Source organism: Oncorhynchus mykiss, chromosome 18 (assembly GCF_013265735.2).
Source record: "Oncorhynchus mykiss isolate Arlee chromosome 18, USDA_OmykA_1.1, whole genome shotgun sequence".
NCBI classification, from domain to species: Eukaryota; Metazoa; Chordata; class Actinopteri; order Salmoniformes; family Salmonidae; genus Oncorhynchus; species Oncorhynchus mykiss.
In genome coordinates, this window is record NC_048582.1 from 65,984,737 (window position 1) to 66,011,739 (window position 27,003).

General features: G+C 45.6%; 1 protein-coding gene across 11 annotated transcripts in view; it reads right to left on the minus strand.

The window, feature by feature from the left end:
* The window catches only part of epb41a (erythrocyte membrane protein band 4.1a), a 144,488-nt gene that overhangs the window by 89,753 nt on the left and 27,732 nt on the right, over window positions 1-27,003 (minus strand). For 4 of the 11 annotated variants that reach the window (XM_036953535.1, XM_036953532.1, XM_036953531.1 and 1 more), the window contains exon 1: window positions 22,463-22,628. The exons of 1 other annotated variant lie outside the window; for it this stretch is intronic. The gene's annotated coding sequence lies outside the window, so the exon portion shown is untranslated. Of the gene's footprint in view, window positions 1-22,462; window positions 22,633-27,003 lie in introns of those variants that run through there. 6 more of the 11 variants (XM_036953528.1, XM_036953533.1, XM_036953529.1 and 3 more) reach the window with 3 other exon arrangements.

Genomic DNA, 27,003 nt, shown 5'->3' on the forward strand with positions numbered 1-27,003 from the left:
TAAGCAAGCTGGTCCTGGGGCTCTGTTCACCAAAACAAACACACCCTACAGAGCCCCAGGACAGCAGCACAATTAGACCCAACCAAATCATGAGAAAACAACAAGATAAATACTTGACACATTGGAAAGAATTAACAACAAAACAGAGCAAACTAGAATGCTATTTGGCCATAAACAGAGAGTACACAGTGGCAGAACACCTGACCACTGTGACTGACCCAAAATTAAGGAAAGCTTTGACTATGTACTCAGTGAGCATAGCCTTGCTATTGAGAAAGGCCGCCGTAGGCAGACATGACTCTCAAGAGAAGACAGGCTATGTGAACACTGCCCACAAAATGAGGTGGAAACTGAGCTGCACTTCCTAACCTCCTGCCCAATGTATGACCATATTAGAGAGACATATTTCCCTCAGATTACACAGATTCACAAAGAACTCGAAAACAAACCCAATTTTGATAAACTCCCATATCTACTGGGTGAAATTCCACAGTGTGCCATCACAGCACCAAGATATGTGACCTGTTACCACAAGAAAAGGGCAACCAGTGAAGAACAAACACCATTGTAAATACAACCCATATTTATGCTTATTTATTTTCCCTTGTGTACTTTAACCATTTGTACAGTGCTACAACACTGTATATATACATAATATGACATTTGTAATGTCTTTATTGTTTTGAAACTTCTGTATGTGTAATGTTTATTGTTTATTTTTATTGTTTATTTCCCTTTTGTATATTATCTACCTCACTTGCTTTGGCAATGTTAACACATGTTTCCCATGCCAATAAAGCCCCTTGAATTGAATTGAGAGAGACAGGAGAGAGAGAGACAGACAGATAGAGAGAGAACAGACAGACAGATAGAGAGAGACAGAAAGAGAGAGAACAGACAGACAGATAGAGAGAGAACAGACAGACAGATAGAGAGAGAGACAGAAAGACAGAGAGAAGACAGATAGACAGAAAGAGAGACAGACAGACAGACAGACAGACAGACAGACAGACAGACAGACAGACAGAGACAGACAGACAGACAGACAGACAGACAGACAGACAGACAGACAGAGAGACAGAGAGAAAGACAGACAGACAGAAAGAGAGAAGACAGACAGACAGAGACAGACAGACAGAGTGCGATAGAGAATGGCTGAGACAAGCAACACTACACTGTTCAGCTAAGCCTCGGCAGCAGAGCTGTAGGACAACTGCAGAGTCTAAGCTCCCATTGCTCCATAATCATCAGTTTAAACGTAGATAGTTTATCATGGATGATGACGTTAGCTAACCCCTTAGGTGGCTGTTAGATCTAGACCTAAAATCTTAAACCTCACAGAGGTAGTTTTGCATTAAATCCCAGGCAGCCATGTATGTTACACATGCCCAGGGAGAGTTGAGAGGAGGGAGAGAAGAGGTGGTCATTCATATTATATTAACAGTTTTATCATTGATATTATATTTGTTATCATGGAGTGGACTTTTACAGCCCCCCCTTTAAATTGTTTAACTTGGGTCAAACTTTTCGGGTAGCCTTCCACAAGCTTCCCACAATAAATTGGGTGAATTTTGGCCCATTCCTCCTGACAGAGTTGGTGTAACCGAGTCAGGTTTGTAGGTCTACTTGCTTGCACACGCTTTTTCAGATCTGCCCACAAATGTTCTATTGGATTGAGGTCAGGGCTTTGTGATGGCCACTCCAATACCTTAACTTTGTTGTCCTTAAGCCATTTTGCCACAACTTTGGAAGTATGCTTGGGGTCATTGTTGCCACCCCCGTGCTTCACGGTTGGGATGGTGTTCTTCGGCTTGCAAGCCTCCCCCGTTTTTTAACAAACATAACGATGGTCATTATGGCCAAACAGTTATATTTTTGTTTCATCAGACCAGAGGACATTTCTCCAAAAAGTACAATCTTTGTCCCCATGTACAGTTGCAAACCGTAGTCTGGCTTTTATGTGGCGGTTTTGGAGCAGTGGCTTCTTCCTTGCTGAGCGGCCTTTCAGGTTATGTCGATATAGGACTCATTTTACTGTGGATATAGATACTTTCATACCTGTTTCCTCCAGCATCTTCACAAGGTCCTTTGCTGTTGTTCTGGGATTGATTTGCACTTTTTGCACCAAAGTACATTCATCTCTAGGAGACAGAACGTGTCTCCTTCCTGAGCGGTATGATGGCTGCATGGTCCCATGGTGTTTATACTTGTTCATCTGTACAAACAATCGTGCGCGTTGCACCTTCAGGTGTTTGGAAATTTCTCCCAAGGATGAACCAGACGTGTGGAGGTCTACAATTTTTTTTCTGTGGTCTTGGCTGATTTCTTTTGATTTTCCCATGATGTCAAGCAAAGACGCACTGAGTTTGAAGGTAGGTCTTGAAATACCTCCAAATACCTCCAATTGACTCAAATGATGTCAATCAGAAGCTTCTAAAGCCATGACATAATTTTCTGGAATTTTCCAAGCTGTTTAAAGGCACAGTCAACTTAGTGTATGTAAACTTCTGACCCACTGGAATTGTGATACAGAAAAATAATCTGTCTGTAAACAATTGTTAGGAAAATTACTTGTGTCATGCACAAAGTAGATGTCCTAACAGACTTGCCAAAACTATAGTTTGTTAACAAGAAATTTGTGGAGTGGTTTTATTTCCCTGCATCAGTACAAGCAGGAAATGCATCACCTATGCCTGATTCATTCCAACAAGGCTGGTTTTGGATTTCTCCCTGACCAATATGGCTGCTATTTCCACCCCACTATGGAACTTTGAGGGATTATGACATAGACCCTCTAGTAATTTAATAGGATCTCTATGGTTAGTAGTCTGGTAATCCTTCTCAACGGAAGACCAATCCTGACCACTATCACCAGGCCTATTAGTGTTAAATCTATTGCATAGAGACGATGTGATTAATCATAAAATACACCATTGTTACTTTACCCAGCCCTGCCGAGAAGCCTAGCCCTGCCCAGCCCAGCCAAGGAGCCCAGCCCAGCCCAGCCGAGTAGCCCAGCCCAGTCGAGGAGCCCAGCCCAGTCCAGCCGAGGAGCCCAACCCAGCCCAGCCCAGCCCTGCCGAGGAACCCAGCCCAGCCCAGCCGAGGAGCCCAGCCCAGCCCAGCCCTGCCGAGAAGCCCATCCCAGCCCAGTCCTGCCGAGGAGCCCAGCCCAGCCCAGCCCTGCCGAGGAACCCAGCCCAGCTCAGCCGAGGAGCCCAGCCCAGCCCAGGCGAGGAGCCCAGCCCAGCCCAGCCCAGGCGAGGAGCCCAGCCCAGTCCAGCCGAGAAGCCCAGCCCAGCCGAGGAGCCCAGCCCAGCCGAGGAGCCCAGCCCAGCCCAGCTGAGGAGACCAGCCGAGGAGCCCAGCCGAGGAGCCCAGCCGAGGAGCAGCCCAGCCAAGGAGCCCAGCCGAGGAGCCCAGCCCAGTCCAGCCGAGGAGCCCAGCCCAGCCCTGCCGAGGAGCCCAGCCCAGCCCAGCCGAGGGGCCCAGCCCAGTCCAACCCAGCCGAGGAGCCCAGCCCAGCCCTGCCGAGGAGCCCTGCCCAGCCCAGCCGAGGGGCCCAGCCCAGCCCTGCCGAGGAGCCCAGCCCTGCCAACGAGCCCAGCCCAGTCCAGCCAAGGAGCCCAGCCCAGTCCTACTGACAAGCCCAGTCCAGCCAAGGAGCCCAGCCCAGTCCTGCTGTACCCAGTCTGATAGTAGTAATGAGGAATGAATCTAGTTGCTGCCCTGAGAGGGGGCCAAATCTGACAGAAAATAACAGCAGCACACAACTAGCCCTGTCCAAGATCTGCGCTGGCTTACCAATATATGATCATAATATTTGGCAAGACAGCACAGACAGATCTGGGACCAGGCTAGCAAATAACCTTCAGTGTTTTGCATTCTCTTGGATCTCTCCTGATAATCTAGTCACGGTGTGTGTCTACTATTTATTCAGACCAGGAGGTTCTACTCAAAGTACAGTAGGTACAGGTCAGAACAGTAGAGGACTGACTTAGAGGAACACAAGGGCCCTTCAACAACTCTTAATACAGCGTGTGAGACTCTACAGTTCAGAGAGCAGTGAGTTGACTTTATCAGACGCTCATTTGGAGCTCTCAGTGGACCGAGGAGACCTCGGGTATGTGTCCCAAATGGAACCCTATTCACTATATAGTACACTACTTCTGACCAGGGCCCATAGACACATCCCAGGTCTACTGTTCAGCCTCTCTCTGCTCTAAGTCTCCTCCACTCTCAGCTGCTCAGCAGTTAGTTGAGTCATAATTACCATAATCAAATAATCATCTGAATTCCAGTCTTTAAACAGTGACTCACTGCTCTGCCCAGCTCTGCCCTGCTCAGCCCCGTAGCTCCCCAGCCCTACTCAGCCAAGTAGCTAACCAGGCCTGCTCAGCCCCGTAGCTCCCCAGCCCTGCTCAGCCCTGCTCAGCCCTGCAACTCCCCAGCCCTGCTCAGCCCCGTAGCTCCCCAGCCCTGCTCAGCCAAGTAGCTAACCAGCCCTGCTCAGCAAAGTAGCTCCCCAGCCCTACTCAGCCAAGTAGCTAACCAGCCCTGCTCAGCAAAGTAGCTCCCCAGCCCTGCTCTGCCCTGCTCAGCCCTGCTCAGCCCCGTAGCTCCCCAGCCCTACTCAGCCAAGTAGCTAACCAGCCCTGCTCAGCAAAGTAGCTCCCCAGCCCTGCTCAGCCCTGCAACTCCCCAGCCCTACTCAGCCCTGCAGCTCCCCAGCCCTGCTCAGCAAAGTAGCTCCCCAGCCCTACTCAGCCCTGCAGCTCCCCAGCCCTGCTCAGCAAAGTAGCTCCCCAGCCCTGCTCAGTCCTGCTCAGACCCGTAGCTCCCCAGCCCTACTCAGCCCCGTAGCTCCCCAGCCCTGCTCAGCCCCGTAGCTCCCCAGCCCTACTCAGCCCTGCTCAGCCCTGCAACTCCCCAGCCCTGCTCAGCCCTGCAGCTCCCCAGCCCTGCTCAGCAAAGTAGCTCCCCAGCCCTGCTCAGCCCTGCAACTCCCCAGCCCTGCTCAGTCCTGCTCAGCCCCGTAGCTCCCCAGCCCTACTCAGCCCCGTAGCTCCCCAGCCCTGCTCAGCCCCGTAGCTCCCCAGCCCTGCTCAGCCCTGCTCAGCCCTGCAACTCCCCAGCCCTGCTCAGCCCTGCAGCTCCCCAGCCCTGCTCAGCAAAGTAGCTCCCCAGCCCTGCTCAGCCCTGCAACTCCCCAGCCCTGCTCAGTCCTGCTCAGCCCAATAGCTCCCCAGCCCTACTCAGCCCCGTAGCTCCCCAGCCCTGCTCAGCCCCGCAGCTCCCCAGCCCTGCTCAGCCCCGTAGCTCCCCAGCCCTGCTCAGCCCCACAGCTCCCCAGCCCTGCTCAGCCCCGTAGCTCCCCAGCCCTGCTCAGCCCCGTAGCTCCCCAGCCCTGCTCAGCCCCGTAGCTCCCCAGCCCTGCTCAGCCCCGTAGCGCCCCAGCCCTGCTCAACCCCGCAGCTCCCCAGGCCTGCTCAGCACATTGCTCCCCATCCCTGCTCAGCCCTGCAGCTCCCCAGCCCTGCTCAGCCCTGCAGCTCCCCAGCCCTGCTCAGCCCTTCAGCTCCCCAGCCCTGCAGCTCCCCAGCCCTGCTCAGCCCTGCAGGTCCCCAGCCCGGCTCAGCCCTGCAGGTCCCCAGCCCGGCTCAGCCCTGCAGGTCCCCAGCCCGGCTCAGCCCTGCAGGTCCCGAGCCCGGCTCAGACCTGCAGGTCCCCAGCCCTGCTCAGCCCTGCAGCTCCCCAGCCCTGCTCAGCCTGCTCAGCCCTGCAGCTCCCCAGCCCTGCTCAGCCCTGCAGCTCCCCAGCCCTGCAGCTCCCCAGCCCTGCTCAGCCCTGCAGCTCCCCAGCCCTGCTCAGCCCTGCTCAGCCCTGCAGCTCCCCAGCCCTGCTCAGCCCTGCAGCTCCCCAGCCCTGCAGCACCCCAGGCCTGCTCACCCCTGCTCAGCCTGCTCAGCCCTGCAGCTCCCCAGCCCTGCTCAGCCCTGCTCAGCCCTGCAGAGGGAATAGGGTGAAACTAGCCAAGTACAGTGGCAAGAAAAAGTATGTGAACCCTTTGGAAATACCTGGATTTCTGCATAAAGTGATCATCAAATTTGATCTGATCTTCATCTGTCACAACAATAGACAAACACAGTCTGCTTTAACTAATAACATACAAATTATGGTATTTTTCTTGTCTATATTGAATACATAATTTAAACATTCACAGTGTAGGTTGGAAAAAGTTTGTGAACCCCTAGGATAATGACTCCTCCAAAAGATAATTGGAGTCAGGAGTCAGCTAACCTGGAGTCCAATCAATGAGACGAGATTGGAGATGTTGGTTGGAGCTGCCCTATAAAAAGCACTCACAACATTTGAGTTTGCTATTCACAAGAAGCATTTCCTGATGTCAACCATGCCTCGAACAAGGACCTAAGGTTAAGGGTCTCAGAGGACTCAGAGGACCTAAGGTTAAGAATGGTTGACTTGCATAAAGCTGGAAAGGGTTACAAAAGTATCTCTAAAAGCCTTAATGTTCATCCGTCCACGGTAAGACAAATTGTCTATAAATGGAAAAGTTCAGCACTGTTGCTACTCTCCTTAGAAGAGGCCATCCTGCAAAGAGGACTGCAAGAGGACAGCACAGAATGCTCAATGAGGTTAAGAAGAATCCTAGAGTGTCAGCTAAAGACTTACAGAAATCTCTGGAACATGCTAACATCTCTGTTGAAGAGTCTACGATACGTAAAACACTAAACAAGAATGGTGTTCATGGGAGGACACCACGGAAGAAGCCACTGCTGTCCAAAAACAACATTGCTACAGGCATGAAGTTTGCAAAAGTGCACCTGAACGTTCCACAGGGCTACTGACAAAATATTCTGTGGACAGATGAAACTACACTTGAGTTGCTTGGAAGGAACACCCAACACTATGTGTGGAGAAAAAAAGGCACAGCACACCAACATCAACCTCATCCCAACTGTAAAGTATGGTGGAGGGAGCATCATGGTTTGGGGCTGCTTTGCTGCCTCAGGGTCTGGACAACTTGCTATCAGACAGAAAAATGAATTCCCAAGTTTATCAAGACATTTTACAGGAGAATATAAGGCTATCTGTCCACAAATTGAAGCTCAACCGAAGTTCGGTGATGCAACAGGACAACGACCCAAAACACAGTAGTAAATCAACAACAGAATGGCTTTAACAGAAGAAAATACACCTTCTGGAGTGGCCCAGTCAGAGTCCTGACCTCAACCCAATTGAGAGGCTGTGGCATGACCTCAAGAGACCAGTTCACAACAGACATCCCAAGAATATTGTGGAACTGAAACAGTTTTGTAAAGAGGAACGGTCCAAAATTCCTCCTGACCGTTGTGCAGGTCTGATCCGCAACTACAGAAAACATTTGTGGTTGAGTTTATTGCTGCCAAAGTAGGGTCAACCAGTTATTAAATACAAGGGTTCACATACTTTTCCCACCCTGCACTGTGAATGTTTACACAGTGTGTTCAATAAAGACATGAAAACGTATCATTGTTTGTGTGATATTAGTTTAAGCAGACTGTGTTTGTCTATTGTTGTGACCAAGAAGAAGATCAGATCAAATTTTATGACCAATTTAAGCAGAAATCCAGGAATTTCCAAAGGGTTCACATGCTTTTTCTTGCCACTGTAGAACGTTAGGTCAGTCTCCTCTTGAAAGAACCATGTACTTCAGTTAGTCACAATATGCTTATTACCTATATGTTTAAAACTGCACAATGTAAGCTCAATTCTAAAGCACAACAGGATGTGTCAGTTGGCTAATGGCTCCGCTGGCGCCAACATGAGAATTGTCCTCTTGAATTTATATCCCCACGCCTGCAGCCCTACTGGATACCACAGTATTAATTACACTGGCTTAGGCAAGCAGAGAGAGGAGGGTGGCCAGCTGAACTGGATCATGCTGAAGCCTGTGTGGGGGCTGTGCTTTGGCAAAGTAGGTGGGGTTATATCCTGCCTGGTTGGCCCTGTCCGGGGGTATTGTCGGACAGGGCCACAGTGTCCCCGACCCCCACCAGTATCTATGCTGAAATAGTCTACAGTATGTGTCGGGGGTGGGGGTCAGTCTGTTATATCTGGTGTAATTCTCCTGTCTTATCTGGTGTCCTGTGTGAATTTAAGTATGCTCCCTCTAATTCTCTTTCACTCCATCTCTCCTTCCCCTCCCGGAGGACGTGAGCCCTAGGACCATGCCACAGGACAACCTGGCCTGATGAATCCTGGCTGTCCCCGGGCCACCTGGTCATGCTGCTGCTCCAGTTTCAACTGTTCTGCCTGGGGCTATGGAGCCCTGACCTGTTCACAGGACGTGCTAGCTTGTCCCAGATCTGCTGTTTTCATCTCGCTCTCTCTCGCTCAATCTCTTAATGCTCAGCTATGCAAAGCCAACTGATATTCACTCCTTTTTTTATTTAACCTTTATTTAACTAGACAAGTCAGTTAAGATCAAATTATTATTTACAATGACGGCCTAGGAAGAGTGGGTTAACTGCCTAGTTCAGGGGCAGAAGGACAGATTTTTACCTTGTCAGCTCGGGGATTCAATCCCGGCATCTATGAATGTTTGAACATCTTGAAGAACAATCTGGCCTTAATGGCCATAAAGTATTATAATCTCCACCCGGCACAGCCAGAAGAGGACTGCCCTTGGTTCCTGCTATTCTAGGGAGTTTTTCCTAGCCACCGTGCTTCTACATCTGCATTGTTTGCTGTTTGGGGTTTTAGGCTGGGTTTCTGTGTAGCACTTTGTGACATCAGCTGATGTAACAAGGGCTTTATAAATACATTTGAGTGAATTGGATTGTATCATGTTGTAGGCTATAACATTAGGCCTTCGTGTTGTCATATTGGGCGGCAGGTAGCCGTTAAGAGGCAGTAACCGAAAGGTAGCTAATTCTAATCCCAAAGCCTGCAAGGTGTAAAAATCTGCCTTTCTGCTCTTGAGCAAGGCAGAGAGTGTGAGAGAGACAGATAGAGAGAGACAGAGAGAAAGACAGAGAGAGAGAGACAGAGAGAGACAGAGAGAGAGAGACAGATAGAGAGAGACAGAGAGAAAGACAGAGAGAGAGAGAGAGAGAGAGAGACAGAGAGAGACAGAGAGAGACAGAGAAAGACAGACAGAGAAAGAGAGACAGAAAGACAGACAGAGAGACAGAGAGAGACAGAGAGACAGCGAGTCAGAGAGAGAGAGAGACAGCGAGACAGCGAGACAGAGAGAGAGAGAGAGACAGAGAGAGACAGAGACACAGAGAGACACAGAGAGAGAGACATAGAGAGAGAGAGACAGAGACAGAGACACAGAGAGAGAGAGAGAGAGAGAGAGAGACAGAGAGAGAGAGAGACACAGAGAGAGAGACAGAGAGAGAGACACACAGAGAGAGAGAGACACAGAGAGAGAGAGAGAGAGAGAGAGACACAGATAGAGAGAGAGAGAGACACAGAGAGAGAGACACAGAGATAGAGAGAGACAGAGAGAACTTACAAGAAAGAGATGATGAGAGAGAATAGGCCTGTACATCAGAGGTATCTACTAGTCTTTAAATTTCTCCCTTTGGTCACTAAATCCTCTCCACTACTTTCTTGAGGAACTGAATTTTGACTGGTTTTCATCAAGCTGTCCTCTCAAGAGGAAGCTTCTCACTGTAACCAGTGCCTGTAATCTGGTTTAATCAACCGACCAGGGTGTTTACAAACACTACAGAAACACGATCATCCACATCTATTGATCACATTTTTACTAATACTGTAGAACTTTGTTCTAAAGCTGTATCCATACCCATTGGATGCAGTGATCACAATATAGTGTCTATATCCAGGAAAGCCAAAGTTCCAAAAGCTGGGTATACAATAGTGCTGTGACTGCTATGTGGATGATATTACAAATATTTATTGGTCTGATGTGATTAATAAGGAGCATCCAGATTATTTACTTGAAATTGCTTATTCCATTTACTAATAAGCACCCAATAAGAAAATGACTGTACAAACTGTTAAATCCCCTTAGATTGATGAAGAATTGAAAAACTGTATGTTGGAGAGGAATGAGGCAACAGGAATGGTAAATAAGTCTGGCTGCACAACCGACTGGAAAACGTACTGCAAATTGAGAAATCGTGTGACTAAACTGAATACAAAGAAGAAGCTAATACACTATGAAACAATGATAAATTATATGAATGATAGTAAAAAACTTGAGCATCTTGAATGAATTTTTGGCCAAAAAAGGCAAACTTTTTGGGCAAAATCATTAATTGAATCATCACAAAACCCACTGATAAGTACTTTAATGATTTTTTTAATTTGGCAAGATGATCAAACTTAGGCATGACATGTCAGCAACAAACACTGACACTACACATCCCAAATCCACTACCGGTCAACAGTTTGGACACACTTCCTGATTCAAAATGTTTTTCTTTATTTGAACTATTTTCTATAATAGTAGTGAAATAGTGAAGACATCAAAACTATAACATAGAGCCATGACTACATGAAACTCTATTCCACATCAAATAACTCATACAAGCAGTAAAGTTGTAAAAAAAAAATAATAATCTTATGGAACAGTGGGGACTGTGAAGCAACACAAACACACACACACACAATAACATATAAGTGCTCAGCACGTGGGAACTTCTTCAAGACTGTTGGAAAGAAATTCCAGGTGAAGCTGGTTGAGAGAATGCCAAGAATGTGCAAAGCTGTCATCAAGAAAAAGGATGGCTACTTTGAAGAATCTAAAATATATTTTGATTTGTTTAATAATGTATTGGTTACTACATGATTACATCTGTGCTATTTCATAGTTTCGATGTCTTCACTATTATTCTACAATGTAGAATTATTATTTTTTTAAATAAAGAAAAACTCTTGAATGAGTAGGTGTGTCCAAACTTTTGACTGGTACTGGTCTGATTCACGCCTGTCTCAGTGGACGAATCCATTGGAGAGGCCGCAGGGATGGCACACCAGTAGTACATTTACCGTTAATTCCCATAATTTCTAATCTACAATGTTTGTTTGGTTACAGTCTTTCACCGTTCTCATTGTCAGAGTGGACACGTTGTTTACAGACCGCACAACCTAAGCTACACTTGTGAGGAAAATGTTTTTGGTTTATTTCATTCCACTTAGGAGTTCTCAATTTATTCATTGTCGATTGTCTGTAGCTCTCCTGTCAATGTTGAGTACGGACGTGCACCTGATTATACATAGAAGTAAGGCCTATAGGCTACCTGGCCTGATTATACATAGAAGTAAGGCCTATAGGCTACCTGGCCTGATTATACATAGAAGTAGGCCTATAGGCTACCTGGCCTGATTATACATAGAAGTAAGGCCTATAGGCTACCTGGCCTGATTATACATAGAAGTAAGGCCTATAGGCTACCTGGCCTGATTATACATAGAAGTAAGGCCTATAGGCTACCTGGCCTGATTATACATAGAAGTAGGCCTATAGGCTACCTGGCCTGATTATACATAGAAGTAGGCCTATAGGCTACCTGGCCTGATTATACATAGAAGTAAGGCCTATAGGCTACCTGGCCTGATTATACATAGAAGTAGGCCTATAGGCTACCTGGCCTGATTATACATAGAAGTAGGCCTATAGGCTACCTGGCCTGATTATACATAGAAGTAAGGCCTATAGGCTACCTGGTCTGATTATACACAGAAGTAGGCCTATAGGCTACCTGGCCTGATTATACATAGAAGTAGGCCTATAGGCTACCTGGCCTGATTATACACAGAAGTAGGCCTATAGGCTACCTGGCCTGATTATACATAGAAGTAGGCCTATAAGCTACCTGGCCTGATTATACATAGAAGTAGGCCTATAGGCTACCTGGCCTGCAAATGTAGGCCTACAAATACGTCAATTTGGGAGATCTGATAGTATTACTGATTGTCTTAACTCACCACCACTGTGGAACTTCTCAAATAAATGTTTTCTTCACCTCAAACAGCAAGAAAACAAAGTATGTTTTCACATCTATTGAGAATGACAATAGCTCCTCAATGTAACCTATTTGAAAAATCTTTCTAGCTCTCTTAAAAAAAAAACTAAAAAACACTCATCTCAGCGTGAAAGGGGGAGAAAATGTAATTCTCTGATCCGGTGGAAACGTCATAAAATAGGCCTAACTGATTACTTCTTATCCCTTGTGCAAATAGCCTACAGCTGTGTCTGTCCAGAGCTCACTGGAGAAGGATACAATGTTGCAAATTTGGTAGCAGAAGCTTCAGACGGAAGGAACCCTTCAGTTGAGACAACGTTTCAAGTTCCTTGCAGACAAGCCATGCATAGCCAATGTGATATTTATTTTGAAATCAGGATACTTTCTACCTGCAGGCTGAAATGTTTTTATTTGTTGGCTTCTTTTTTGATTAACCACATGATAATGATTTTGAGAAAAGAAGACTTTATAATAAATTAAATTAAACTGTTCCACGAAAATGTGCATATAAAATGAATCACAGTGTGCTTAAAGCATCAGACAAGCTCAATATTCTACATATAGATTATTTACATAGGGAAAAATACACATTTTCGATTGGACGAAAGAACAAGACTTCTCTAGGTTGACCAATCATTTTTTTGTCAGGCACAGCCCTAACGTAAATTTTAGTCTTTTCTCTGTAAATGTATTTTTGGTTGTGTCTCAGACCCCAGGAAAACTAGCTGTCAAATCCAGCACTCTGGCAAATCTTACCCTATTCCCTTTAAAGTGCCCTATTTTTTATTTTACCAGGGCATGATAGGGTAGTGCTCTATGTAGGGAACAGAGTGACATTTGGTACGCAGTCTATTTCTCTGAAATCATGCCTTTGTTTTGATCACCTGACCAGTAACACCACTCTACTGACTACTGTTTCCCCTGCCCAGTAACACCACTCTACTGACTACTGCTTCCCCTGCCCAGTAACACCACTCTACTGACTACTGTTTCCCCTGCCCAGTAACACCACTCTACTGACTACTGTTTCCCCTGACCAGTAACACCACTCTACTGACTACTGTTTCCCCTGCCCAGTAACACCACTCTACTGACTACTGACAACTGTTTCCCCTGACCAGTAACACCACTCTACTGACTACTTCCCCTGCCCAGTAACACCACTCTACTGACTACTGTTTCCCCTGCCCAGTAACACCACTCTACTGACTACTGCTTCCCCTGCCCAGTAACACCACTCTACTGACTACTGTTTCCCCTGCCCAGTCACACCACTCTACTGACTACTGTTTCCCCTGCCCAGTAACACCACTCTACTGACTACTGTTTCCCCTGCCCAGTAACACCACTCTACTGACTACTGTTTCCCCTGCCCAGTAACACCACTCTACTGACTACTGTTTCCCCTGCCCGGTAACACCACTCTACTGACTACTGCTTCCCCTGACCAGTAACACCACTCTACTGACTACTGCTTCCCCTGACCAATAACACCACTCTACTGACTACTGTTTCCCCTGCCCAGTCACACCACTCTACTGACTACTGCTTCCCCTGCCCAGTAACACCACTCTACTGACTACTGTTTCCCCTGCCCAGTAACACCACTCTACTGACTACTGTTTCCCCTGCCCAGTAACACCACTCTACTGACTATTGTCCCCCACGGTATCCAACAGCATGCTGCTGTTTCAACTGAGAAAGAGGTCTGTATGTAAACAGAGAAGAGGTCTGTAAACAGAGAAGAGGTCTGTAAACAGAGAAGAGGTCTGTAAAACAGAAAAGAGGTCTGTAAAACAGAGAAGAGGTCTGTAAACAGAGAAGAGGTCTGTAAAACAGAGAAGAGGTCTGTAAACAGAGAAGTGTAAACAGAGAAGAGGTCTGTAAAACAGAGAAGAGGTCTGTAAAACAGAGAAGAGGTCTGTAAACAGAGAAGAGGTCTGTAAAACAGAGAAGAGGTCTGTAAAACAGAGAAGAGGTTTGTAAAACAGAGAAGAGGTCTGTAAACAGAGAAGAGGTCTGTAAAACAGAGAAGAGGTCTGTAAAACAGAGAAGAGGTCTGTAAAACAGAGAAGAGGTCTGTAAAACAGAGAAGAGGTCTGTAAAACAGAGAAGAGGTCTGTAAACAGAGAAGAGGTCTGTAAACAGAGAAGAGGTCTGTAAAACAGAGAAGAGGTCTGTAAAACAGAGAAGAGGTCTGTAAAACAGAGAAGAGGTCTGTAAACAGAGAAGAGGTCTGTAAAACAGAGAAGAGGTCTGTAAACAGAGAAGTGTAAACAGAGAAGAGGTCTGTAAACAGAGAAGAGGTCTGTAAAACAGAGAAGAGGTCTGTAAAACAGAGAAGAGGTCTGTAAAACAGAGAAGAGGTCTGTAAACAGAGAAGTGTAAACAGAGAAGAGGTCTGTAAAACAGAGAAGAGGTCTGTAAAACAGAGAAGAGGTCTGTAAAACAGAGAAGAGGTCTGTAAACAGAGAAGAGGTCTGTAAAACAGAGAAGAGGTCTGTAAACAGAGAAGAGGTCTGTAAAACAGAGAAGAGGTCTGTAAACAGAGAAGAGGTCTGTAAAACAGAGAAGAGGTCTGTAAAACAGAGAAGAGGTCTGTAAAACAGAGAAGAGGTCTGTAAAACAGAGAAGAGGTCTGTAAAACAGGAGGGAATTGCTTTTGTTTTAATACACGCTGTGTGTGTTTGATTAGTATCACAGTTTGCGGAGAATTATTTCTACAAAGTTTTCCCGATACAAGCAGTACCGCTGCGGGTGCTGCGAGTTCTGCTTACAAGGCAATGTTTTGGAAGTCAGCTGGCAGTGGGGGGGGGGGGGGGAGAGCTGGAGAGAGAGAGAGAGAGAGAGAGAGAGAGAGAGACAGAGAGAGAGAGAGACAGAGACCTAGACCTAGACCTAGACAGAGACAGAGACAGAGAGACAGAGAGAGACAGAGACAGAGAGAGACAGAGAGAGAGACAGAGAGAGACAGAGACAGAGAGAGAGAGAGAGACAGAGACAGAAAGAGAGAGAGAGAGAGAGACAGAGACAGAGAGAGACAGAGACAGAGAGAGAGAGAGACAGAGAGAGAGAGAGAGAGAGAGAGAGAGAGAGAGAGAGAGAGACAGAGAGAGACAGAGACAGAGAGAGAGAGAGAGAGAGAGATCTGAGAGAGAAAGACAGAGAGAGAGAGATCTGAGAGAGAAAGACAGAGAGAGAGAGAGAGAGAGAGAGAGAGAGAGAGAGAGAGAGAGAGAGAGAGAGAGAGAGAGACAGATCGAGAGAGAGACAGATCCATGTGATGAGAGAGGAATCACAGGTTGCAGCCCCCCAGGAAGTGAGAGAAGGGAAGAGCTGATGCCAAGTGATGGTGCTGCATGAGGCTGGTAAAACTGGCAGAACAGTAGATAAAGGGGAACTGCTGATATGAACTGCTGAACGGGCAGAAACCAGACAGGAAGCGTGGGCTCTGTCTCCAGGTGTAAAGAGACGCTCTGGAGGTGATTAAACCACGGCTGCATCCCAAATGGGACCCTATATAATGCCCTACAGACCCTGGTCATAAGTAGTACACTACATAGGGAATACGGTCAAAAGAAGTGCACTACATAGGGTACATAAGGAATAGGGTGCCATTTGGGACACAGCCTAAGGTTTCCTTCCCTCAGACAGGGATTTACAGTTCCCAGCTGTGCAGAGGGCATATGTGATGAAACGCACACTAAACAAAACACATCCCTAGTCCTTTGATTGCGCATGGGTGATTGAATACACACACACACACACACACACACACACTCACACTCACAGAGCAAAACTGCAAAATAACACCTTGTACACTGTTATATCAAAACAATGTTTCTCTCTCTTGGTCCTCTCTCTCTCTCTCTCAACTGAGCCCACACCTACAACTGAGTCAACACCTACAACTGAGCCCACACCTACAACTGAGCCCACACCTACAACTGAGCCCACACCTACAACTGAGTATGTGAAGAGAGATATAAAAACACTCAAATGCATTTAGGATAAAAAAATATATATAGACTAAAGCAAATCTACATGTCTAAATGCTCGGTAGCTTGTCGCTGGGTGCTGAAAGTCAGCTTAAGGGTTGAAAGCGGCTTTAACATTAATCGGGTCCTGAGTGGGATTAGAGCTGGATCTCTCTCAGTGTACTGATGTGGAGGGCAGATGGATGTCTCTGTGTACTGATGTGGAGGGCAGATGGATGTCTCAGTGTACTGATGTGGAGGGCAGATGGATGTCTCAGTGTACTGATGAGGAGGGCAGATGGATGTCTCAGTGTACTGATGTGGAGGGCAGATGGATGTCTCTGTGTACTGATGTGAAGGGCAGATGGATGTCTCTGTGTACTGATGTGGAGGGCAGATGGATGTCTCAGTGTACTGATGTGGAGGGCAGATGGATGTCTCTGTGTACTAATGTGGAGGGCAGATGGATGTCTCAGTGTACTGATGTGGAGGGCAGATGGATGTCTCTGTGTACTGATGTGGAGGGCAGATGGATGTCTCAGTGTACTGATGTGGAGGGCAGATGGATGTCTCAGTGTACTGATGAGGAGGGCAGATGGATGTCTCAGTGTACTGATGTGGAGGGCAGATGGATGTCTCTGTGTACTGATGTGAAGGGCAGATGGATGTCTCTGTGTACTGATGTGGAGGGCAGATGGATGTCTCAGTGTACTGATGTGGAGGGCAGATGGATGTCTCTGTGTACTAATGTGGAGGGCAGATGGATGTCTCAGTGTACTGATGTGGAGGGCAGATGGATGTCTCTGTGTACTGATGTGGAGGGCAGATGGATGTCTCTGTGAACTGATGTGGAGGGCAGCTGGATGTCTCGGTGTACTGATGAGGAGGGCAGATGGATCTCTCTGTGTACTGATGTGGAGGGCAGATGGATGTCTCTGTACTGATGAGGGGAGATGGATGTCTCTCTGTGTACTGATCAGGGGGGCAGATGGATCTCTCTCTGTGTACTGATGAGGGCAGATGGATCTCTCTCTGTGTACTGATGAGGGCAGATGGATCTCTCTCTGTGTACTGATATGGAGAGCAGATGGATCTCTCTCAGTGTACTGATGTGGAGGGCAGATGGATGTCTCTGTGTACTGATGTGGAGGGCAGATGGATGTCTCAGTGTACCGATGTGGAGGACAGATGGATCTCTCATGTGTGCTAATGAGGAGGGCAGATGCATCTCTCTCTGTGTACTGATGTGGAGGGCAGCTGGATCTCTTTTTGTGTACTGATGAGAAGGGCAGATGGATGTCTCTGTGTACTGATGAGGAGGGCAGATGGATATCTGTGTACTGATGAGGGCAGAAGGATCTCTCTCAGTGTACTGATGTGGAGGGCAGATGGATGTCTCAGTCTACTGATGTGGAGGGCAGATTAATCTCTCTCTGTATGCTAATGAGGAGGGCAGATGGATGTCTCAGTGTACTGATGAGGAGGGCAGATGGATGTCTCAGTGTACTGATGTGGAGGACAGATGGATGTCTCAGTCTACTGATGTGTAGGGCAGATGAATCTCTCTCTGTATGCTAATGAGGAGGGCAGATGGGTGTCTCAGTGTACTGATGAGGAGGGCAGATGGATGTCTCAGTGTACTGATGTGGAGGGCAGATGTATGTCTCAGTCTACTGATGTGGAGGGCAGATGAATCTCTCTCTGTATGCTAATGAGGAGGGCAGATGGATGTCTCAGGGTACTAATGAGGAGGGCAGATGGATGTCTCAGTGTACTGATGTGGAGGACAGATGGATCTCTCGCTGTGTGCTAATGAGGAGGGCTGCTTGATCGGTCACTCTGGTTCCTCAACTATACCTATCTCCCTCCCTCTCTCCATCCCTTCCTCCCTCTCTCCATCCCTCCCTGCCTCTCTCCATCCCTTCCTTCCTCCCTCTCTCCATCCCACCCACCCTCCCTCTCTTCATCCCTCCCTGCCTCTCCTCTCTTCCTTCCTCCTCTACACACCCCGCCATAAGCCACCGTCTATCTATCAGTCACCTGGCCTTCCACTCCCTATCACCCTTCATCCCACCCTTCCTCCCTCCCTCACGCCCTGCCTCTCCTCTCTCCCTCTCTCCTCTGCGTGCCCCGGCCCATCACACCGTCTATCCTCCCTCCCTCTATCCCTCCCTGCCTCTCCACACCCTGCCCATCCACTTCCTTCCTCCCTCTCTTCCTCCCTCTCTCCTTCCCTCCATACCTCTCTCCCTTCTTCCCTCTCTCCTTCCCTCCATACCTCCCTCCCTTCTTCCCTCTCTCCTTGCCTCCCTCTATACTTCATCTCTCCATCTCTCCCTCTCTTCCTCCCTGTGACCCAGAATTGAAGCGTTCGCCTTAGTGTTACTAGGCAGGATTTTGCAAGAACCAACCAAAACATGGTGACCGGTGAAGAACCAACCAAAACATGGTGACTGGTGATGAACCAACCAAAACATGGTGACTGGTGATGAACCAACCAAAACATGGTGACTGGTGATGAACCAACCAAAACATGGTGACTGGTGATGAACCAACCAAAACATGGTGACTGGTGATGAACCAACCAAAACATGGCGACTGGTGAAGAACCAACCAAAACATGATGACTGGTGATGAACCAACCAAAACATGGTGACTGGGGATGAACCAACCAAAACATGATGACTGGTGAAGAACCAACCAAAACATGGTGACTGGTGAAGAACCAACCAAAACATGATGACTGGTGAAGAACCAACCAAAACATGGTGACTGGTGATGAACCAACCAAAACATGATGACTGGTGAAGAACCAACCAAAACATGGTGACTGGTGATGAACCAACCAAAACATGGTGACTGGTGAAGAACCAACCAAAACATGGCGACTGGTGAAGAACCAACCAAAACATGGTGACTGGTGAAGAACCAACCAAAACATGATGACTGGTGAAGAACCAACCAAAACATGGTGACTGGTGATGAACCAACCAAAACATGGTGACAGGTGAAGAACCAACCAAAACATGGTGACTGGTGATGAACCAACCAAAACATGGTGACTGGTGATGAACCAACCAAAACATGGTGACTGGTGATGAACCAACCAAAACATGGTGACTGGTGAAGAACCAACCAAAACATGATGACTGGTGAAGAACCAACCAAACCATGGTGACTGGTGATGAACCAACCAAAACATGGTGACTGGTGAAGAACCAACCAAAACATGGTGACTGGTGATGAACCAACCAAAACATGGTGACTGTAAAGGATGAAAGTGAAAGTCACAATATTCCCTAAAGGTCAACAGCCCATCAGCAGTTCTGGAGGCCTGACCAATAAGACTCTGGACTCAGGGGGGAGACTCGAGGCTCTGGACTCAGGGGGGAGACTCGAGGCTCTGGACTCAGGGGGAGACTCGAGGCTCTGGACTCAGGGGGGAGACTCGAGGCTCTGGACTCAGGGGGGAGACTCGAGGCTCTGGACTCATTGATAGGGGCATTGATGACAGAGATCAAATCGAAACAATCAATGGTCAGACGGACTTCTAGGTTGAAGATGGCAAAGGTTAAGACAATGGGATTCCAATATCCCATAACTCTTTACAAACATGGGACCAGCGTTGCTAGTTAGCAACGGCACTAGTAGTTATCGACAGTGCTAATCCCATGACAGAGAGCTGCCGCATGAAATCAGTACGTTGTCTTAACCTGTATATTTTCCACACAGCTATGACAAACCAACCAACAAAAACGGGTCACAAGTCCCACAGCGAGCGAGCGAGCGAGCGAGAGCGAGAGAGAGAGAGAGAGAGAGAGAGAGAGAGAGAGAGAGAGAGAGAGAGAGAGAGAGAGAGAGAGAGAGAGAGAGAGAGAGAGAGAGAGAGAGAGAGAGAGAGAGAGAGAGAGAGAGAGAGAGAGACAGACAGACAGAGAGAGAGACAGACAGACAGAGAGAGAGAGAGGGAGAGAGACAGAGAGAGAGACAGAGAGAGAGACAGAGAGAGAGACAGAGAGAGAGACAGAGAGAGAGACAGAGAGAGAGACAGAGAGAGAGACAGAGAGAGAGACAGAGAGAGAGAGAGAGAGAGAGAGAGACAGAGAGAGAGAGAGAGAGAGAGAGAGAGCCTGTGAGACAGAGATGCAGTCAGCCTGGTAATATGCTGGCATCATCACACCTGTGAAGAACCTTAACAGTGCTACACTGCTCACCGTCTCTAAATCTGCATCCCAAATCGCACCTTATTCTCTATAATATAGTGCATTACTTTTGACCAGGGCTCATAGGGAAACCCATAGAAATAGGGTGTAGGGAATAGGGTGCCATTGTACTACAGAATGTAGGGAATAGGGTGCCATTGTGCTACAGAATGTAGGGAATAGGGTGCCATTGTGCTACAGAATGTAGGGAATAGGGTGCCATTTGGGATGCCTACAAGCAGTTTAACAGCTTCTCCATACTAATGTCACCCACCGGGATACGATGTTGGGAGAGAGTTTTCTGCTAGTGGCGATTGTCACATCCATAAACAGTAAGATAGGCCGAGCTAGAGTCTGCTACCCTTAGGGTACATTTGGGTTCATAACACATGATATGCATCCCAAATAGAACCCTAATCCCTATGTAGGTAATAGAGTGCCATTTGGGACTCAAGCCATGCACACTGTTCTTTCATCTGTCAATGAAACCGACACCTTGAGAGGCCGACACTGTAAATCAGGCATACAAATATGTACAGTACCAGTCAAAAGTTGACACACCAACTCATTCAAGGGTTTTACTTTATTATTATATTATTATTACTATTTTCTACATTGTAGAATAATACTGAAGACATCAACACTATGAAATAACACATATGGAATCATGTAGTAACCAAAAAAGTATTAAACAAATCAAAATATATTTTAGATTTTTCAAAGTAGCCACCCTTTGCCTTGATGACAGCTTTGCACACTCTTGGCATTCTCTCAACCAGCACAAACCGTCATTCTGTTACCAAACTTTGAATCTGCATTGATCTTCAGGTAAATGTGTTTTTGTAAAAAATGTTCAGATGAAATTGTTTAAACTAGTCCTTGTGCATAGAGTTGTATGGTTTATTTAACTTTGCAATCATTGTTTTTTGTTTGACATACATTTTAAAGTGAAAAATCTGAGTCTCGGCATCATTCTGTTACGTCACTCACACACAAGAAAGCACATGTGCGTGTTCGCAAGGAGGAGCACTTGTCTCTTGGACAATGAGAAAAGCTGTGTATCCTATAAGATAATTCCACTCATACAGTTGCTACATTACATTCCAGGTGATTTAATTGTACAGTGAAACAGACAAATGAAACTGTGTGAAAATATGAATAGACTTAATAACCAGTCTCTCACCTCTCTGGTGTTGGCTAATTGGGGCTTGTTTCGTTCCTCTTAATACAGGTAGACTCAGGATTTGGATGCTGATAAATCAGAACTCTTTTATGGCCTCCCTGTGGTTAGAGCTTTGGGCCAGTGACCCGAAAGGTTGCTAGATCGAATCCCAGAGCTGACAAGCTAAAAATCTGTAGTTCTGCCCCTGAACAAGGCAGTTAACCCACTGTTCCCCGGACGCCGAAGACATTCGATTAAGGCAGCCCCCTGCACCTCTCTGATTCAGAGGGGTTGGGTTAAATGCGGAAGACACATTTCAGTTGCTTGAACAACTGACTAGGTATCCCCCTTTCCCTTTGCCTCATTGTAACAAATCCTTTATAAATGTCACAGGAACTAGGCCTATTCAATGTCTGATTAATATATTAGTCAAAGAAAGCTATAAAAAGCTTCTGTGAGACGTTATTAAAAGAGAGTTGAAGACAAAGGAAACAAACGGGGGAAAAAAATAATTAGGAGATCTATTTATTTGTTTAAATTGAGCCTACAATTTAGCCAAGAAGAACATCTATGATTATACAAAACAAAAAATGCATATGAACCTGAGAATATCTTTATCAACTCAGGTAGTATATTTGTTTTGATTTGACATCGAGTATAATATATTAACATCGCGGAGGTCCATTCATATCGATGTGATTGGATTGCTATAGTCGCCTTTACTTTATCCGAATGGCTACATTTGTATAATTGTTTAACATTTGTATCAGTGAAAATATTACATATTTGTTACACTGTTTGCTATGTGTGAATTACCCTCAAATCAGCAGCCCTATTCTAGATTATTCTAGCCGCAAAAATTATTTGGGGTATATTTTTAACGCTTTCGATCAATGAAACGGGTAAACAAAAACATGTTTCTGTTAGAATGCAACGTTCTTCAGGAAATTCAATTGGAGCATTCGAGGCTTCTCGATAATATACGGTGTGCAGGTGTGTAAAGGGTCTGAAAATGAGGCCGAATGGGAAAAAATTGTCAACAGATTTCTTTCCTCGGGAGCATCGCATCACACAATACATAATCCATCGCTAGTGTTCAAGGTTTCACATTGCACTTACCTTCTTCTCTCTAGTTCATGAAAATAAACAAATACTCCTCAATGAAAATAAACGGCTGGTTCTCTACTATTTTAGCGCATTGGGTAAATAGAGTCACAATTCCATGTGTGTTATTATCCGGGCTATTTAAAAAAAAATGTGTTTAGGTTCTAGTAAAAAAGGAGGGGGTTCCGTATGCAATGAGGTAAGTGTACTTATAGCAGTGGCCAATGGGCAACGGGCAGGGACCAGCCTCATCTAATCATTGTGTTCGAGGCTTGTGTTAGATGGCAAGCGCCAAGGCTGCACCATTGTAACCAAGGATATATAAAATGTCTTCATTTGCATAGAAAATAAATGTATCTATTTCCAAGAGTAAATTGAACTATAACGTAGATATTGATTTAACATCGATTAAATAGAAGTTTAGGGAATTAACCAGAATCAATTAAATGTCAGACATTTTCATTTTTATAACATTATTGCTAAAAGAGAGATTGTTCAAAGCCCCCGAATCGACCCACAACCTGAGACGATGGTAGAACTGGTCGGAATAACTCGAGAAACCGCACACACGCCAAAGAACAGCGTACACATTCGAATAGAATAAAACCCATTCGCATTGTCTCAACAACTGATTTTTCCATCTTTACAAACAGGATGTGGTGAATCAGTCTCTCACAGATCGTCCTTGCTCCTTTCATCCATCACACGTAATAAATCACGAGTAACACATTTTTAAAGGACTGAGACAGCTACAAAAAAAGGCATTCTAACTCGGTGGAGTGTTTGCTAAAGCTAAATCACCAGAATGCTTGTAGTGCTCCGCATACAGTTCTACAAATCAGGGGCGTATGCACAGGTGGGCCTGAGTGGGCCCTGGGGAGCCAGGCCCAACCAATCAGATTTTTCATGCTCTACTTGTCAGTGTTCCAAACAGGAGATTATTTGTATTTTTACCTAAACACATTAGGTCTACTTGACTTTGGTAGGATCTCACCAGAACTGAGTACCGGCACCTCAAATGTTCTCCTGCTTGAGTTTCTGCATAAGCTAAAAAGTATTGAGAAGTTCCTACACCTAATTATAAATGGTACCCGCTACCCAAAATGAGTACCGGCATCTATTTCAGTCTAAGTCAAGCACTGGCCTAAACATGCATACACTACTATCAGATAGAATGTATAGCAAGCAGTAGGGTGTGGATGGGAAAACGTAAGGGACACTGTACATAAGTTTGGACACACCTACTCATTCAAGGGTTTTTCTATATTTTTACTATTTTCTACATTGTAGAATAATAGTGAAGACATCAAAACTAGTGGTTAGAGAGTTGGACTAGTAACCGAAAGGTTGCAAGTTTAAATCCCCGAGCTGACAAGGTACAAATCTGTCGTTCTGCCCCTGAACAGGCAGTTAACCCACTGTTCCTAGGCCGTCATTGAAAATAAGAATTTGTTCTTAACTGACTTGCCTAGTTAAATAAAGGTAAAATAAATGAATTAAATAAAAATATGGAGTCATGTAGTAACCAAAAAAGTGTTAAACAAATACAAATATATTTTAGACTTTAGATTCTTCAAAATAATGACAGCCTTGATGACAGCTTTGCACACTCTTGGCATTCTCTCAGCCAGCTACATCTGGAATGCTTTTCCAACAGTCTTGAAGGAGTTCCCACATACGCTAAGCACTTGTTGGCTGATTTTCCTTCACTCTGTGGTCAAACTCATCCCAAACCATCTCAATTTGGTTAAGGTTCGGTGATTGTGGAGGCCAGGTCATCTGATGCAGCACTCCACTCGCCTTCTTGATCAAATATTCCTTACACAGCTCAGAGGTGTGTTGGGTTATTGTCCTGTTGAAAAACAAATGATAGTCCCACTAAGCGCAAACCAGATGGTAAGGCGTATTACTGCAGAATGCAGTGGTAGCCATGCTGGTTAAGTGTGCCTTGAATTCTAAACAAATCATAGACAGTGTCACCAACAAAGCACCCTCACACCATCACACCTCCTCCTCCATGCTTCACGGTGGGAACCACACATGCAGAAATCATCTGTTCCCCTACTCTGCGTCTCACAATGACACGGAGGTTGGATCCAAAAATATCAAATATGGACTCATCAGACCAAAGGACAGATTTCCACCAGTCTAATGACCATTGCTCGTGTTTCCTGGCCCAAACAAGTCTCTTCTTCCTATTGGTGTCCTTTAGTAGTGTTTTCTATGCAGTAATTCAACCATTAAGGCCTGATTCACGCAGTCTCCTCTGATGTATTCTTGTATTATTATTTTAGTTTAGTCACAACATTTCTCAATTTACAGTATGTCAACCAATCAGCTGAGCAGCCTGACTTATTTGCTACCTCTTTTGCATAATTTCTTTGAAACATAACATTTTTACATTATCATAAATCCAGGGGCTCTAACAGAAAATCATCTCCAAGTTATTTTAATTTTGGAAATGTGTTCCAAAGTATTCCCACGTCAAAGTATTCCCACATGTTATCATGTAAAAATATAAGCCAAGTTTGACATGACTGGGCTCCTAAGTGGCCCAGTGGTCTAAGGCACTGCATCTCAGTGCAAGAGGCATCACCACAGTCCCTGGTTTGAATCCAGGCTGAATCCCTTCCGGCTGTGATTGGGAGTCCCATAGGGTGGCGCACAATTGGCCCGGGGTATGCAGTCATTGTAAATAAGAATTTGTTCCTAACTGACTTGCCATGTTAAATAAAACAGACAATCGATCCAGGAGGCTCTGACAGTTCTCACTGTTAGTCTCTTAACAGGTGCATGCTTTTGTCACGTCTACTCCCGCTCTGACGCTCGATGTCACCGGTTTCTTAACCACCTGTCTTGGCAACCCATCTTTACGCACACCTGGCAACCCTCATTACACACACCTGCGTCTCATCATCAGTCACACGAGGGACTTCATTACCCCCTTGATTACTCACCCTTTACATAGTACTCTTCGGTTAATAGTCGTCAAGTAGTATTGTTTATGTTTTCTTGTCAGACGATTCTCTTGTTTGTATCGTTCCATGTTCATTATTATTAAACTCACTAACTGAACTTGTTTCCTGACTCCCTGCGCCTTCGTTACAGCTTTTCAACAAGTGGCATGAATCATTTTACAAATACTTCCAGTGCTGCATCTGGAGTCAATTCCTCATACACATCACACCAACATAAAAAAAAAAATAATAATAATCCTGAAAACATCACAGACATTATCAAGCATTGCACACACATTACGCAAATAATGACTGTTAGCTCTTGGTGGTCAATAGCAGCAGGTTTTAGATGAGGCAGGTGAACTTGCAACTACAATACTTCAACAACATTTGACATGGGATCCTCTAAGCTTTACAGGAATGTGGATCTTAACATATACAGCAACACCTCCCCCATAGGCATTCCTATCTGTTCTGTAGATGTTATACACTCTGTGGAAAGGGTTCTTCATGGAACCAAAAAGGGTTCTACCTGGAACCAAAAAGGGTTCTTCAAAGGTTTCTCCTATGAGGATAGTGGAAGAACCCTTTTAGGTTACAGATAGAACCCTTTTGGGTTCCAGATAGCACCTTTTTTTCTAAGAGTGTAGCTCTCTATTGCTACTGCTGTATCATCAAAGTAATTATCTAAGTGAGTTTCAGAGATGGCCAGTATATGAATGTTATCCGATGTTAGTAAGTGTTTGATTTCATGAGCCTTATTTCTAAGGCTACATATATTAATATGGGTTATTCTTAGACCACTGTTCTAGTCTATGTAGGCTATGGCCTGTTATTATGTGCATTAGCATACTGTCAGGCTATAATTTACGTTTCCTTTGATGCAGCGTGTAACCTAATGTAAACCTGATCTACTCTGTGCTATCAACAGCTGCACAGGCCTGAAGGGCAGGGGGGGGGGGGGGGGGGGGGGGGGGAAAGCCATGTCCTCTTAAAACTGCTTATAACACAAATGATGTTTGTGATATTAAGATTCTAACAATGATAGTGTGTTAGATAAACTTATTTAAAAAGTACATTTTGTCTTGAGTCAATATCAAGCTCTCCGCTCTCCTAGTGTTAAATGTTTACATTTGTGGCGGCCTAGCCTAGCCTAGCCTAGCCTAGCCTACTATCTCCTGGTCATCGAGACAGCGAGCCTATTGTGATTATTACTGTTATATCAGGGCATTATGTCCTAGTCTCATAATCTATAGGCCTATGGTTTATTAGGTGATTGGGAGTCCCATAGGGTAGCGCACAATTGGCCCAGCGTCGTCCGGGTTTGGCCGGTGTCCGGGTTTGGCCGGTGTAGGCCGTCATTGTAAATAATAATTTGTTCTTAAATGACTTGCCAAGTTAAATAAAGGTTAAATAAATAAATAAAAGGTTACATTTATTATAATAATAATAATAATAATAATAATAATAATAATAATAATAATAATGTGTCGGTCCATGTGAGTCGCATGTTAAATGCAAATCATGGATTTACGTAGGCCTACAAAACTATTTGGTCTGTAATGTGAAAATCACATGTTAAACGGTTTTGTTGTGTGA